We start from the raw sequence: 15072 nt of genomic DNA, 5'->3' as shown, positions 1-15072 counted from the left end.
CCAAGTCATTAATATATATTGCAAACAACTGGGGTCCCAGCACTGAGCCTTGCGGTACCCCACTAGTCACCGCCTGCCATTCTGAAAATGTCCCGTTTATTCCCACTCTTTGCTTCCTGTCTGCTAACCAATTCTCCAACCACATCAATACCTTACCCCCAATACCGTGTGCTTTAAGTTTGCACACTAATCTCCTGTGTGGGACCTTGTCAAAAGCCTTTTGAAAATCCAAATATACCACATCCACTGATTCTCCCCTATCCACTCTACTAGTTACGTCCTCAAAAAATTCTATGAGATTCGTCAGACATGATTTTCCTTTCACAAATCCATGCTGACTTTGTCCGATGATTTCACCGCTTTCCAAATGTGCTGTTATCACATCTTTGATAACTGACTCCAGCAGTTTCCCCACCACCGACGTTAGGCTAACCGGTCTATAATTCCCGGGTTTCTCTCTCCCTCCTTTTTTTAAAAAGTGGGGTTACATTAGCCACCCTCCAATCCTCAGGAACTAGTCCAGGATCTAACGAGTTTTGAAAAATTATCACTAATGCATCCACTATTTCTTGGGCTACTTCCTTAAGCACTCTAGGATGCAGACCATCTGGCCCTGGGAATTTATCTGCCTTCAATCCCTTCAATTTACCTAACACCACTTCCCTACTAACATGTATTTCGCTCAGTTCCTCCATCTCACTGGACCCTCTGTCCCCTACTATTTCTGGAAGATTATTTATGTCCTCATTAGTGAAGACAGAACCAAAGTAATTATTCAATTGGTCTGCCATGTCCTTGCTCCCCATAATCAATTCACCTGTTTCTGTCTGTAGGGGACCTACATTTGTCTTTACCAGTCTTTTCCTTTTTACATATCTATAAAAGCTTTTACAGTCAGTTTTTATGTTCCCTGCCAGTTTGCTGTTGTGTGCTGGGGCGGCAGGCTGAGGGTGGCAGACACCAAAAGAATCAACAAACTCATTCGTAAGGCCAGTGATGTTGGGGGGATGCAACTGGACTCTCTCACGGTGGTGTCTGAAAAGAGGATGCTGTCTAATTTGCATGTCATCTTGGTCAATGTCTCCCATCCACTACATAATGTACTGGTTGGGCACAGGAGTACATTCAGCCAGAGACTCATTCCACCGAGATGCAACACTGAGTGTCATAAGAAGTCATTCCTGCCTGTGACTATCAAACTTTACAACTCCTCCCTTGGAGGGTCAGACATCCTGAGCCAATAGGCTGGTCCTGGACTTATTTCATAATTTACATATTACTATTTAACTATTTATGGTTCTATTACTATTTATTATTTATAAAGCAACTGTAACAAAAACCAATTTCCCCCAGGATTAATAAAGTATGACTATGACTATGACTATTCCCTAAAAGTTAATTTACAGGTTGATCTGTGGTGAGGAAGGCAAATGCAGTGCTTGCATTTATTTTGAGAGAACTCGAATATAAAAACAAGGATGTAATATTATGGCTTTATAACTCACTGGTGAGGCCTCACTTGGAGTATCGATAGTGTTTTTGGGCTCCTTATCTAAGAAAGAATGGGCTGACAGTAGAGAGGGTTCAAAGGAAGTTCATGAAAATCATTATGGGATTGAAAGACTTATCATATGAAAAATGGTTGAAGGCTCTGGGCCTTTACTTACTGGAATTCTGAAAAATGAGGGGTAACCTCTTTGAAACCTATTAAAAGTTGAAAGGCCTTGATAGACTGGATGTAGAGAGGATGTTTCCTCTGATGTAGGAGTATAAGACCAGAGGACACAGCCTCAGAATAGAGGAGCATCCTTTTAGAATGGAAATGAGGAGTAATTTCTTTTGGCAGAGACTGGTGAATCCATGGAATCCATTGTCACAGGCAAATTTGGAGGCCAAATCATTGGGTATAGTTAAGACAATGGTTGATACATTCTTGATTAGTCAGGGCATGAAGGGATACAGGGAGAAGGCAGGAAATTGGGGCTGAGAGGGAAAATAGATCAGCCATGATGAAATGTAGGAACAGACTTGATTGGCCAAATGGCCTAATCCTGCTCTTATATCTTATGATTTTATGGTCTTATGGGATAGTCTGGCTAAATACCCAGTGACTAACCGGGAGAGAGTGAGTGTGTGTGTCACCCTACATTGCAGAATCGCAAAGTGGTGGATGCTAACGGTGATGATGGTGGTCAGTGCGAGATCCTACAAAACATTCCTACGGACAGCATAAAATTCAAAGTTCAAAGCAAATTGATTATCAAAGTACATATATATCACCATATACAACCTTAAGATTTATTTTCTTGTGGGCATATTCAATAAATCTATAGAATAATAGCCGTAACAAAATCAATGAAAGACCACATCAACATGGGAGTTCAAGCAGTGTGCAAAAGCAACGAACTGTGTAAATACAAAAATAAATAAATGAACAATAAATATCAAGAACATGAGATGAAGTCACTTTGAAAGTAAGTCCATTGGTTGTGGAAACATTTCAATGATGGGTCAAGTGACGTTGTATGAAGTTATCCTCTTTGGTTGAGGGGTAGTAAATGTTCCTGAACCTGCTGATGTGAGTCCTGTACCTTCTTCCTGATGGCAGCAGTGAGAAGAGAGCATGTCCTCGGTGATAGAAGTATTGGATGATGGATGCTGCTTTCCTGCGACGACACTCCACATAGATGTGATCAGTGATGGGGAGGGCTTTACCTGTGATGGACTGGGCTGTATCTACTAATTTTGATGGATTTTCCATAAAAGGACATTGCTGTTTCCATACTGGGCTGTGATGCAGCCAGTCAATATACTCTAAACTACACATCTATACAAATTTGTCGAAGTTTTAGATGCCGTGTCAAATCTTTGCAATCTCCAGAAGGAGTAGAACTACGCCACACTGATACCTCAGACTCTTGGATCTTCATGAGGGTGCAACTCACACTGCAGAATGGGTGTTGCTGATGCCTTTTAGCAAGGAACAGCTTTATTGGAGGAGCTTGTTCAGCTTCCCCAGCTTTGGCATTCTATTTTCAGGGAAGCTGGGAGGTTGAAGTCCATTCCAGCCAACCTCACCCCCAAATATGGGAATGGCCTTAAAAAGCCACAAGTCTCTGCAACCCTTGGCGGTGTAAGTGTTTTAAGGTTGGTACTTCCCACTTAATATTTGTCTGGTTTCAAGATCCCAACTCTGAGAGCAATCCTTCTGCCAACAGGGTGGTAATATTGGTGAAAGCTGCATGATGAGCACAGGTCCATACAGTCAGTGGGACTCTGAGTGTGAGCAGGAGCTGGATCCTGGGATGACTGCATCAATGCTGAATGGTACTCTGAAGGTGGGCATTCCCTGGACACTAAATGGTACAAGCGTGAACTGGATATTCAGCTCCCAGGCCTACCCCTGGCTCCGCATGGTAGGTACAGCTGCTGCTATCTGAGGTATGTGGTAGCATACATACACCACCTTAACAACTTGGACGAGCAACCTGCCCATGCGGGCCGGTGCAGTAAGAAGCATATCACAGAGGCAGAAACGTTCTGGATGATAAGACATTGCGCATATGCGGTGGTCAGTCTGTCATGGTCTCTGTGAAGGAGATCGCTGTGGATCTCAAGCACACAGAGGATACACTGACCAGAGTGTCGGTTGAGATGATGGCTTTTTGGATGGTGGCCTTGAAAAACCAGGTGCCTTTAGACTACCTGCTCATGGAGAAAGGTGGCACTTGTACTGTGATTGGTCAGGAGCGCTGCACCTACATCCCCAGTGAGGCTGGGTACATTCCTCATCTAGCTGGTCATATCCAGCAGTTAGTAAGTAAGATCAGGAAAGTGGAGGGCCAGCTCCACTTACCCGGAAGGAGGGTGTGTTGGGGGCCTTTTGGGGTGTTGGGAGGTTGGTGACCTACTGTAATACACAGGGTAGCAACAAATGGACTGATAATTCTGGGTATCATTGTATTGTTAAGTTTTGTGTGTCACGTAAAGGGGTATCCACGGGGTTTGTACTAGTCTGTGGCCAAGTGTCACTGAATTGCGTCTTTTAAGGGTGGGATGTTGCAATAAGTGTCAATCTTACCTGTTCATCGATAGGTGCACACCTGTGCTAGCTAGTAATTGGCCAGTTTAAGCTTTGCAGCCCTTTCACTGGCTGCCGTTTGGCATCACGGCACTGGTAAAATGTAAATCTGGCATGCTAAAAGCACCTGGTCTCTTGCTTGGGGGGGGTGGGGGGCTCATCGATGGACTGAAAGTTGTGACTGTTGCTATAGGAACAGTGAAAGTATGCTGCAATGAGTGAGGGCCGAGTGCACACTTCAGATAAGTATTTGTACTGGGTGTAACTTGAAGGGCTTACTGAATGTTAGTCGGCTGGGGTGGTGTACTGCGTCCGGTGCTCCCAATGTGGCCTTTTATATATTGGCGAGACCTGACGCAGACTGGGAGACTGCTTTGCTGAACACCTATGCTCTGTCCGCCAGAGAAAGCAGGATCTCCCAGTGGCCACACATCTTAATTCCACATCCCATTCCCATTCTGACATGTCTATCCACGGCCTCCTCTACTGTAAAGATGAAGCCACACTCAGGGTGGAGGAACGACACCTTATATTCCGTCTGGGTAGCCTCCAACCTGATGGCATGAACATCGACATCTCTAACTTCCGCTAATGCCCCACCTCCCCCTCGTACCCCATCTGTTACTTATTTTTATACACACATTCTTTCTCTCACTCTCCTTTTTCTCCCTCTGTCCCTCTGACTATACCCCTTGCCCATCCTTTGGTTCCCCCCCCCCGCCTCCTTGTCTTTCTTCCCGGACCTCCTGTCCCATGATCCTCTCGTATCCCTTTTGCTTATCACCTGTCCAGCTCTTGGCTCCATCCCTCCCCCTCCTGTCTTCTCCTATCATTTTGGATCTCCCCCTCCCCCTCCAACTTTCAAATCTCTTACTCACTCTTCCTTCAGTTAGTCCTGACGAAGGGTCTCGGCCTGAAACGTCGACTGCACCTCTTCCTAGAGATGCTGCCTGGCCTGCTGCGTTCACCAGCAACTTTGATGTGTGTTGCTTGAATGTTTAGTGTCTGTATTGTGCTGTAAATAGTTAACTTACTTACCGGTAGTGAGTATCTTCTGTCCCCACTCACCGAACCCCAAACCTGATTTCATTCAGCAGGACCTCCCCATGCAGCAGAAATCTGAACTCCAGAGAATCTCCGATGCAGACTATCCCGTCAGTGAGATCGATCGGGTGTATAATGAGAGTCGTTCTTCCTGCAGGAATTAATGTGGAATCAACTGCCGTGTTCAAGCGAACTACACTATGTGGCTGTTTTATTTAGGGAGGTTCATCAGATTGTTCAGTCCTCCACATCTCCACAGAGTGGGTGAGGGGTGAGCAGTTCCTGTGGGCAGTCCACATACAACATTATTTGTTCCAATGACAGCATTCAGTGCACTGAGGTGGAGGCAAGGTAAAACTGTCCAGGATGAAATCAGGGTCCTTCATCCTGATGAGATAATTGGCCAAATTTTGTGCAGTCAGTGGAATCTTATCCATGGGGTCCTGTCAAATGCTTAACAATCCACTATGGAAGCATTAAGTTGCAAGTACTTGGGGCTACACTGATGCAGCAATGGCAGCTGGAGTAAGAACAGATATGGAGGTGGCTGAAGCTGAGAGCTGGCAGCTCTGCTGAATGAGCAGGTATTTCCCACGCCAGCTAATACCATCACTGCGGAAATGGATCTGCATGTTGCTGGAAGAAACACTGAGGCTTATGGCTGATGAAAGAAGTATTCCCTTTGGACTCAGCAGTTCAAAGCCTTTCAACTGCTGTTGACGTTTCATGCAAAGTGATGAGGGTGATGCCAACTGAGCCACTTGCTAATAATTTAAAAACCTGCTACTGTCAGGGAAGGAAGCTGATACCACATGAATATTCAAAACAGAAAAGAAATCAATACAAGGAACAATAGGTCCTTTAGCCTGGCTTTGTACGTAGTTAGGTCGTGGGAAGGATTTACTACGGACCTTCCACAAGTGCAGAAATATTTCTTCTGATATTGACAGCTATCCCATTGGGAAAGATTAAAACTCACTTATGGGTTCAAACAGTATAAGGAGGAATACAAAATACTGAGGGAACTCATCAGATCAAGCAGCATCTCTGGAAATGAATAAACAGTTGATGTTTTAGGGTGAGACCCTTCATCAGGACTGGAAAGGAAGGGGGAAATGCTAGAGTAAATAGGTGGGGGAGGGAAAGGATGACAAGTTAGAAGGTGATAGGTGAAACCAGATGGGGGAGAGGATGGGGATGAAGTATGAAGCTGGGAGGTGATGGGAGGAAAAGATAAAAGGCTGTAGAAGAAGGGATCTGATAGAGGTGAAGATTGGATCATTGGATGACGGGCAACAGGAGGAGATGATACACAGGTGAGGAGAAGAGGTAAGGGGTCAAAGTGTGGAACAGAAGAAGAGGGAAAAGGAAGCGGGGTAAAAGATTACCAGAAGGAGAAACTGATGTTCATGTCATCAGGTTGGAGGCTATCTAGACGGAATATGAGTTGTGGTTCCTCCACCCTGAGAGTGGCCTCTTTTGGCAGAAGAGGAGGCCATGGACTGGCATGTCAGAATGAGGTTGGGGATAAGAACTGAAATAGTCAGCCACCGGGAAATTCCACTTTTTGCAGATGGAGCAGAGGTGTTTGACAAAGCACTCACACAATTTAAGTCAAGTCTCAGCAATGTAGAGGAGGCTGAATCAGGAGCAGAGGATACAGTAGACGACCACAGCAGATTTGCAAGTGAAATGCTGCCTCATCCAGAAGGACTGTTTGGGGGATCTGAATGGAGGTGAGGGAGGAGGTGTAACACTTCTATCGTTTGCAGGTAATATGTGCCAGGAGGGAGATTGTTGGTGATGGATGAATGGACAAGGGATCACAGAAGGAAGGGGAAAGTTGGGGGTGGGGATGTAGAGATACATTTATTGGTAAGATCCCATGAAGGTGGTGGAATTTGCGGAGAAGGATGTGTAGGATTGGAAGATCATAGGATGGGACGTGGAGACAGGGAATTCTATCAATGCTGACATGGTGGAAAGAAAGATGGGGTGAGCGTGGATGCCTAGAAATAGAGGAGATGCAGGCAAGGGCAGTATCAGAGGGGAAGGAAAGGCAACTCGTTCTTTGAAAAGTGGGGACATCTCTGATGTGCTAAAGAGAATTGAGAAAAAGGAATCGCACTTTTATGGGAGACAGGCTGAGAAAAGGTATTGACAAAATAGCCTTGCGAATCAGTAGGGTTAAAAAATATATCATAGACATTTTGGATCCAGACATGGAGACAGGGAGAGCGAGAAAGGGGAGGGAGATGTCAGAAATGGACCAAGTGAATTTCAGGGCAGGGTGGAAGTTGGAGGCAAAGTTGATGAAATTGACAAGTTCAGCATTGGTGTATGAAGTAGCACCAATGGAGTCATTAATGTGGTGCAGAAAGAGTTGAGAAGCATTACCAGGGAAGCATTGGAACGTGGATTATTCCACATAACCAACAAGAAGCCAGGCATAGGTAGGGGTCATAGCTACCCCTTGAGTTTGGAGCAAGTGGGAGGAGCTGAAGGAGAAATTGTTGAGTGTGAGGACTAGTTCTCTTTGACCTGTTCAGGAAGCTAGCCAAAATTGTATATTCAGAATATTAAGAATATTTAGAGTACAAAAGTCCACAGGAAATTGCAAAGTTTTGAATAAAGCCCAGTCTTTTACACAATCCGGCCTGCCTTCTGTGATCTCTGCATGTACTTCTTACTGCCTCAGGAGAGCAGCTAACAGAATCAAAGTTTCCTCCTAGCCTGGACATTCTAATTCTGCCCCCCCCCCCCCCCGCCGCCCCACTGAGGAGAAGATACAAAATCTGAAGAATACATACCACCAGGCTCAGGAAAGCTTCTGCTGTTATCAGACTCTTGAATGGACCGGACCTCCTTGTATGTTAAAATTAACTCTTGATCTTTCGAGCTACACTTTCATGGTTCTTGCACTAATCTCTCTACCTGCCTTTCACCTTCTCTGTAACCGTAACACTATCTCTGCTTTCTGTTGCTTCCTTTCTGTACCTTGAAGTAGGGGTGTATGGGGTATCCAGGGAAGGGTAGCACTTTGGTGAAGGGACTGACTGTGTCCATTCTGGGTCAGTTCACTTATCTTTGCTCCCCCTAAGACACTTAGCTCTCACCTCTGGCTCCAAGTAGCAGTTTGCATGCAACAGCGGCCACACCCTGGTACACCACTTTGACAGGCGGGCTAAACCAGATGAGGGTAGCTGGCAACCTCATACCCCAGTGAGATAGGAACATGCTAACTCAGCTCTGGTGGACAGGGTGGATGGGATCTACATTGAGATTCAACAGCCAGGAAGGCGGTACTGCAACACTCCGTGGAGAGCGAAGGGCATGACAACGCACAGAAGATATCAAGGTCACCCACTGCAGCCAAGGAGGTACCCAGTTTGTAATGCTTGTTCATAGCATTGCACTCAGAATCCTGAGGTCAAGAGAGTGGAACTGCCTCAGACTGCAATAGCGTTTCCACTTTAAAAACAGGTTTCCTGTCATCATCGGACATGATGGGCAATCACCAAACCAACTTATATATGTAATGACTGTTTGGTGGACATGCTGGCTTTTAAAGCAGGTTAGAATAGAAGTCTATTGTGAAGGAATAAAACTGGATTTCATTAAAAGTAGATTTACGTGTTTCTATAGACATGGATGGAGATAACGTGGCAAACTTGCGCTATGATGATCTAAAAGATTCAGAGAACTCACCTAAGGATAATGAATAGTACTTTAAGCTGAAAGAATGGAGTGATCAAATACCAGGGTGTATTTCCAGGGCGTTTCAGTGGAAAAGAAAAGAAGATCTAGAAATCCTGACACATTCGAAGGAATGGACATTGTATGGGTGTTTAAAGACTGTTTTGATTATGCAAATTGCCAGTTGCATCAATGGGATTGAAGGGCTGGGTCCGAGACCTCCCAATGCTGGATATATTATTAGCAGGTTGTGAGGGTGGAAATGGTGTGATGGATATTCACTGTCCAGGGTAGGGTGTGGCTTTTTGCCAAGATCAGCTTTCTAACACTAGCAGCTGATACTTCTAGAGATCAAAGGGCTGTTTTTGAGTAAGTTAGATTTCCAACCAATATGCCTTGGTTAGCTTGTCATAAACGGGAGCCAACCTTTCATTCTTAATGTGACTTGGAAGCAAGAATTCGTCTGAAGTTGAAAGGACAGATTTGCAAACAAACTACTGCATCTCTGCAGAGCACAGAACGCTGGCTCACAAGAGGGCCAGCAGGGAGCCGACTACTCAAGAGATGCAGTGTAAGACAATGTTGTTAGGGCATATTCTGGAGATATGCAATATAGCAAATATTAACGTCAGCTGCGATCAGATATGAATATGGATTGCAGAATGTATTTAAAATGCAGCTCAGACAATGGTCTTCCTGGAACTGCACTGTAGAGTGAATTGCAGATGAGAAAGCATCCAATTGATCTGAGATGCCTGCATATGCATGAATGTAATCAGCATCCCATTGCATGGATAGGACTCAGAGATCAGAGTAATCAACACTCATTTTGGGTGTGCTGATGGGAAGTCCCAGGGTATGAAAAATTACATGAAAATGAAAAGAAGCATTATGAATGTATGGTAACTACACTCAGACCCCGCTTAACACTAAGGAAGTGTTTCTCGGAGGCGGAGCACTATGTAAATTAGTGCTACGCAGGTTCATTACAACGTTACATAAATGGACATGTGTGCCTGATTTAAAAAAAAATCAAACCCAAAATATATGATATATTATTTTATGCATACAGTGTAATTCGTGGACTAAAAAACATGTAAATTGGCCTAACCTGTACATCAGTGAAGCAGCAACACATCACAACAGCAGTGGAGGGAAGTGGATGGTGGTTACATCTCAGAGGAGGGACCAGGCTGTGGGCCCTTCTCTAACTTTGGCTTCTTCTTCAAGTAGGCACAGTTTTAAGGTGCTTGGAAGTAGGTACAGAGGAAATGTCGGGGTAAGATTTTTACACGGACTGGTGAGCACGTGGAATGGGCTGCCGGCGACGGTGGTGGAGGCAGAAATGATAGGGTCTTTTGAGAGACTTCTGGACAGGTACATGGAGCTTAGAAAAATAGAGGGCTATGGGTAACCCTCGATGATTTCTAAGGTAAGGAGATGTTTGGCACAGCTTTGTGGGCTGAAGGGCTTGTATTGTTCTGCAGGTTTTTCTATGTTTCTTGGTGTCGAGATTTAACTGCCTTTCCTTAAGTTTCCTCGCCTGAAGCAGTTCGTGGTAGCAGGAAATTATGCTGAGAACACCTCTCTTTGCCTTATTGCTTCACTCCTGGTCAGGGTCATTACTGATGAACTGGTCCATGATTTGTCTGATCGTGGTGATGTTGGTGTTGAGGAATTTTGTGGCGAGGTTTCTTGCTGTTATTTCATCTTCTCCATCCTCTTTCACCTCAGATGGTTGAATAAGTTTGATGTGGGCCCCCAAATTCTAAGAACTTTCTATAGGGGCACAATTCAGAGCATCCTGACTGGCTGCATCACTGCCTGGCATAGGAACTGTACTCAATCACCAGACTCTGCAGAGAGTGGTGCGGACAGCCCAGCGCATCTGTAAATGTGAACTTCCCACTATTCAGGACATTTACAAGGACAGGTGTATAAAAAGGGCCTGAAGAATCATTGGGGATCTGAGTCACATCAATCACAAACTATTCCAGCTGCTACGATCTGGGAAATGGTACCGCAGCATAAAAGCCAGGATTAACAGGCTCCGGGACAGCTTCTTCCACCAGGTCATCAGACTGTCCCAACCGTGCCAGTTACTGGGATTTAGACGCTCCAAGTCCCTGGGATATGGGTAGCTGGCGCAACCCCTTATTGGTTCAGGATGGTACCGCTAATTGGCAGTCATATTTTGGGCACTAAGAATTGAGTATTTAAGTAGGATCTGATCTGAGGTTCGGTGCTCCATTGCAAGCCTAATAGTGATTTTATCTCAGGTTTGTTTTGTGCTCAGTTCTCAATCCTGCTAGATACATATCCTTGCTTCAAATACTCCAGGACTTGGGTCCAAACCAAGGACTCTCATCACAGTGTGATTGAGCCGGTATAGACACAGTGGGGTATCAGAGCCTCTCGACCGCTGTGACCAGCCACAGCAAGAAGATTTCCAGACAGGGACTGTAGACACACAACCTCTAGGTAGCCATTTGTCAACATTCACAAGGAAGAAACCAGAGTTACTTGGGAGAGCCAGTACATCTTCCAACCCTAGAGAGATTTGATGTTGACCTAAGTTCTAGCCAAGGCTTCATCATTCAATGCTCATTAGTGTTCGAACTCCAGCTATCCCAGTTCCCTTTGGAGTATGGAAAGGTGGATTTCATTATCTCTCTTTGGATGGAAAAGCCCTGGCCTGAGCCACCATGCATTGGGAATGAAGGTCAGAGGTATTCTCAGATTCAGCGAATTCATGACCACCATGAGGAAGTTGTTCCATAGCTCTGCCGGAGGCAGCCAAGCCTCAGACCGTCTGATGAAGATTTTACAGGGTGGTCAGTCGGTGGCCAACTACACTATCAAGTTTTGAACTTGGCCCAAAAGATTGGCTGGGACAGGAAGGCCTTGACCATTCTACACCACCACAGACTCTGAGACAAATTGAAGGATGCCCTCACCTTGGGAGAGCCAGCAGAGGATTTAAAGATTCTGATTGAACGATCCATTTGTCTCAAAAATCCTCTGGCAGAGTGTAAGTGGGACCACAGCAAGAGGTCAAAGAGAGCTAGACTGAGTCCAGTCTCTACACATCGTAACTTCTTCCCCCGATCTGGGAGCACGACCAGCCTGTCTCCTGCTCTGGATCCTGTCGAGCCCATGGAAAGAAATTTTATACAATTGGATTTATCTTCCATGGTATAATATCCTTTCACTAAATCATGTGTGGGTTCTGCCTTAAGAAGACAGGAGATGGAATTATACTGATAAGGAAGCTGGTTAATAAGTTGTTAACTTTATCACAACAGGATTTAAGAACCAAGTTTTTCTGTTCTCACAAGTGGGTGGGAATGAGAAATATTGGAAATATACTGAATCTGTTAAGTTTCATGTCAGTGTTTTCCTTCCATTAGTACAGGGGTTTCCTCATGAGTCATTCATGGATTACCTGATGATGAAAGCGCACTTGAACTGGCACCTTGTGCTTTCCTTTACATTTGCTTGGCAGAGACTATTTGAACCAGAGAATTAGATGATAACAACAGAATCAGGTAACATTCATTTATTGCACAACAAAATGTTTGCAAGTTAATGCAAATGACATGGCAATAAAACCAAATCTGTAAGCAAAGAAAGAAATGACATATTTAGTGCTTTTTAACACTGAGATTCTGACAATGAGACTTTGATAACTCTACCAACAACTGCAAGGAGCCACAACACAATTCCAGACTAGATAAACCTTAGAATGTGCAAAAATAAACTACTCAATTAATATCACAAAAAATAGTCATTGAAACAAAAGTACACTGGTTTTATAGGTCACTAAGGGAGAGGTACCAACCTCCAGTTGTGGCAATGGGCCAAAAAGGCTTGTTTCCGTCTTCATTGAGTCTATGATTCTATCTGGCAGGTGGGGGAGGGTTGACAGGAAGTGGAAGGTGGAGAGAGGGAGACTGGCATTTTAGAGAGAAGGAGGAAGAGACTTTGTAGGAAGAGGGGTAGGATTGAGATAGGGATGGCGATTATGATATGTGTGAGAAAAGAGACCTAAGAAAGAATATGAGTGCATTTCGTGTGGCATAGTGGCACAGCAAGTAGAGCTGTCATCTCACAGCTCTTGAAAATCAGGTTCAATCCTGACCTAGGTTGCTATCTGAATGCACTTTGCACATTTTAACTGTGACCACATTGTTTTCATTCAGTGTCTCCATTTCCTCCCACAGTCCAAACAATTACAGGTTGGTAGGCTGAATGCACATTGTAAATTGTGCCTAGAATTTGGAGACAGTTAATGGAAATGTGCGGAAATTAACATTTTCAGAGAGAGTCTGCAACACTTGGTCTGCTATTAGTAAATGAGACAGGGCAGGTGACAGGGATTTGTGTATGGGAGCTCTTGGCATCTAGTAATTACAACAGTTAGTTTAACAGTACACATGCAAAATGGTAGGTCTGCTCCATGGGTAGAGATTCCAAACTGGAGAAAGGTCAATGCTGAAGCTATCCGAGAACATCTGGCAAGTGTGGATTCAGACAGGTTGTTTTCTGGCAAAGGTGTACTTGGTAAATAGGAGGTCTTCAAGAGTGACATTTTGAGAGTACGAAGGGGGCATGTGCCTCTCAGGATAAAAGGTAAAGGTAACAGGTGTAAGGAACCTTGGTTTTCAAAAAGCTATTGAGGCCCCAGTTAAGAAAAAAAAATGGAGGTACAAAGCAGGTAGAAACAAATGAGATCTTAAGGAGAATATGAAATACAAGAAAACACTTAAGAAAGAAAAGAAGGCATGAGGTTGCCCAAGGGGACGAGGTGAAGAAGAGCATGCTAAGGGATTCTACTGATATGTTAAGAGGAAAAGGATAGCAAAGGACAAAATTGGTCCTCTGGAAGATCAGAATGGTAATTCATGTGTGAAACCAAAAGAGGTGGAGGAGATCTTAAATGAATTTTTGCATCTGTATTTACTCAAGAGACAGACACAGAGTCTGTCGAATTGAGGCAAAGCTTTACAGACCCAATGCAGATTACAGAGGAGGAGGTGTTTGCTGTCCTGAAGCAGATTAAGGTGGATAAATCCTCGGGGTCTGACAAAGTGTTCCTTGGACACTGTGGTTAGCAAGTGCAGAAATTTCTGGGGCCTTAGCTGAGATACTTAAATCATCCTTAAACAGGTGAGGTACCAGCATACTGGAGGATAGCCAATGATGTTCTATTGTTTAAGAAGGGCTCTAAAAATAAATCAGGAAATTATTGGCCATTGAGCCTGGCATCTGTGGTGGGAAAGTTATTGTAAGGTATTCTAAGGGATCAGATATATGAGTATTTGGATAGACATGGACTGACTAGGGATAGTCAGCATTGCTTAGTGCATGGTAGGTCATTCATGTCTAACCAATCTTAAAGAGTTTTTCGAGGAAGTTATCAGGAAAGTTGATAAAGGCAAAGCAGTGGAAGTTGTCTACATTAACTTTAGTAAGCTATTTGACAAGGGAGATTGGTGAAGAAGGTTCATTCACTTGGCATTCAACATGAGGTAGTAAATTGCATTCAACATTGGCTTTGTGGAAGAAACCAGAGAGTGGTCATAGATGGTTGCCTTTCTGACTGGAGGCCTGTGACTAGTGGAGTACTGCAGGGACTGGTGCTGGGTCCATTGTTGTTTGTCATCTATGTTAACGATCTGGATAATAACGTGGTTAACTGGTTCAGTAAATCTGCGAGGACACCAAGATTGGGGGTGTAGTGGACAACCAGAAAGACTATTATGGCTTGCAGTGGGATTTGAACTAGCTGGAATAATGATCTGAAAAATGTCAGATGGAGTTTAATGCAGACGAGTATGAGGTGTTGCACTTCAGTAGGACCAAACAGGATAGGTCTTATACAGTAAGCTGCAGGGCACTGAGAAGAACAGTAGAACAAATTAATCTGGAAATACAGGTCCATAATTCATTGAAAGTGGTGTTACAGGTTTGTAGGGTGGTAAAGAAAGCTTTTGGCACACTGGTCTTCACCAATCAAAGTATTGATTACAGGAGATGGGATATTAGGTTGAAATTGTCTAAAATATTGTTGAGGCCTAATTTGGAGTACTGTATGCAGTTTTGGTCACCTACCTACAGGAAAGATGTAAGCAAGGTTGAAAGTGAACAGAGAGAATTTACAAGGATGTTGCGGGTCTGGAGGACCTGATTTATAAAGAAAAATTAAGTAGATTTAGGACTTTATTCCCCAGAATGTAGAAGACTGAGGA

The sequence above is a fragment of the Mobula hypostoma genome, chromosome 5 (genome assembly GCF_963921235.1).
Source record: "Mobula hypostoma chromosome 5, sMobHyp1.1, whole genome shotgun sequence".
Lineage (NCBI taxonomy): Eukaryota > Metazoa > Chordata > Chondrichthyes > Myliobatiformes > Myliobatidae > Mobula > Mobula hypostoma.
Note: the sequence above shows the minus strand (reverse complement) of the source record.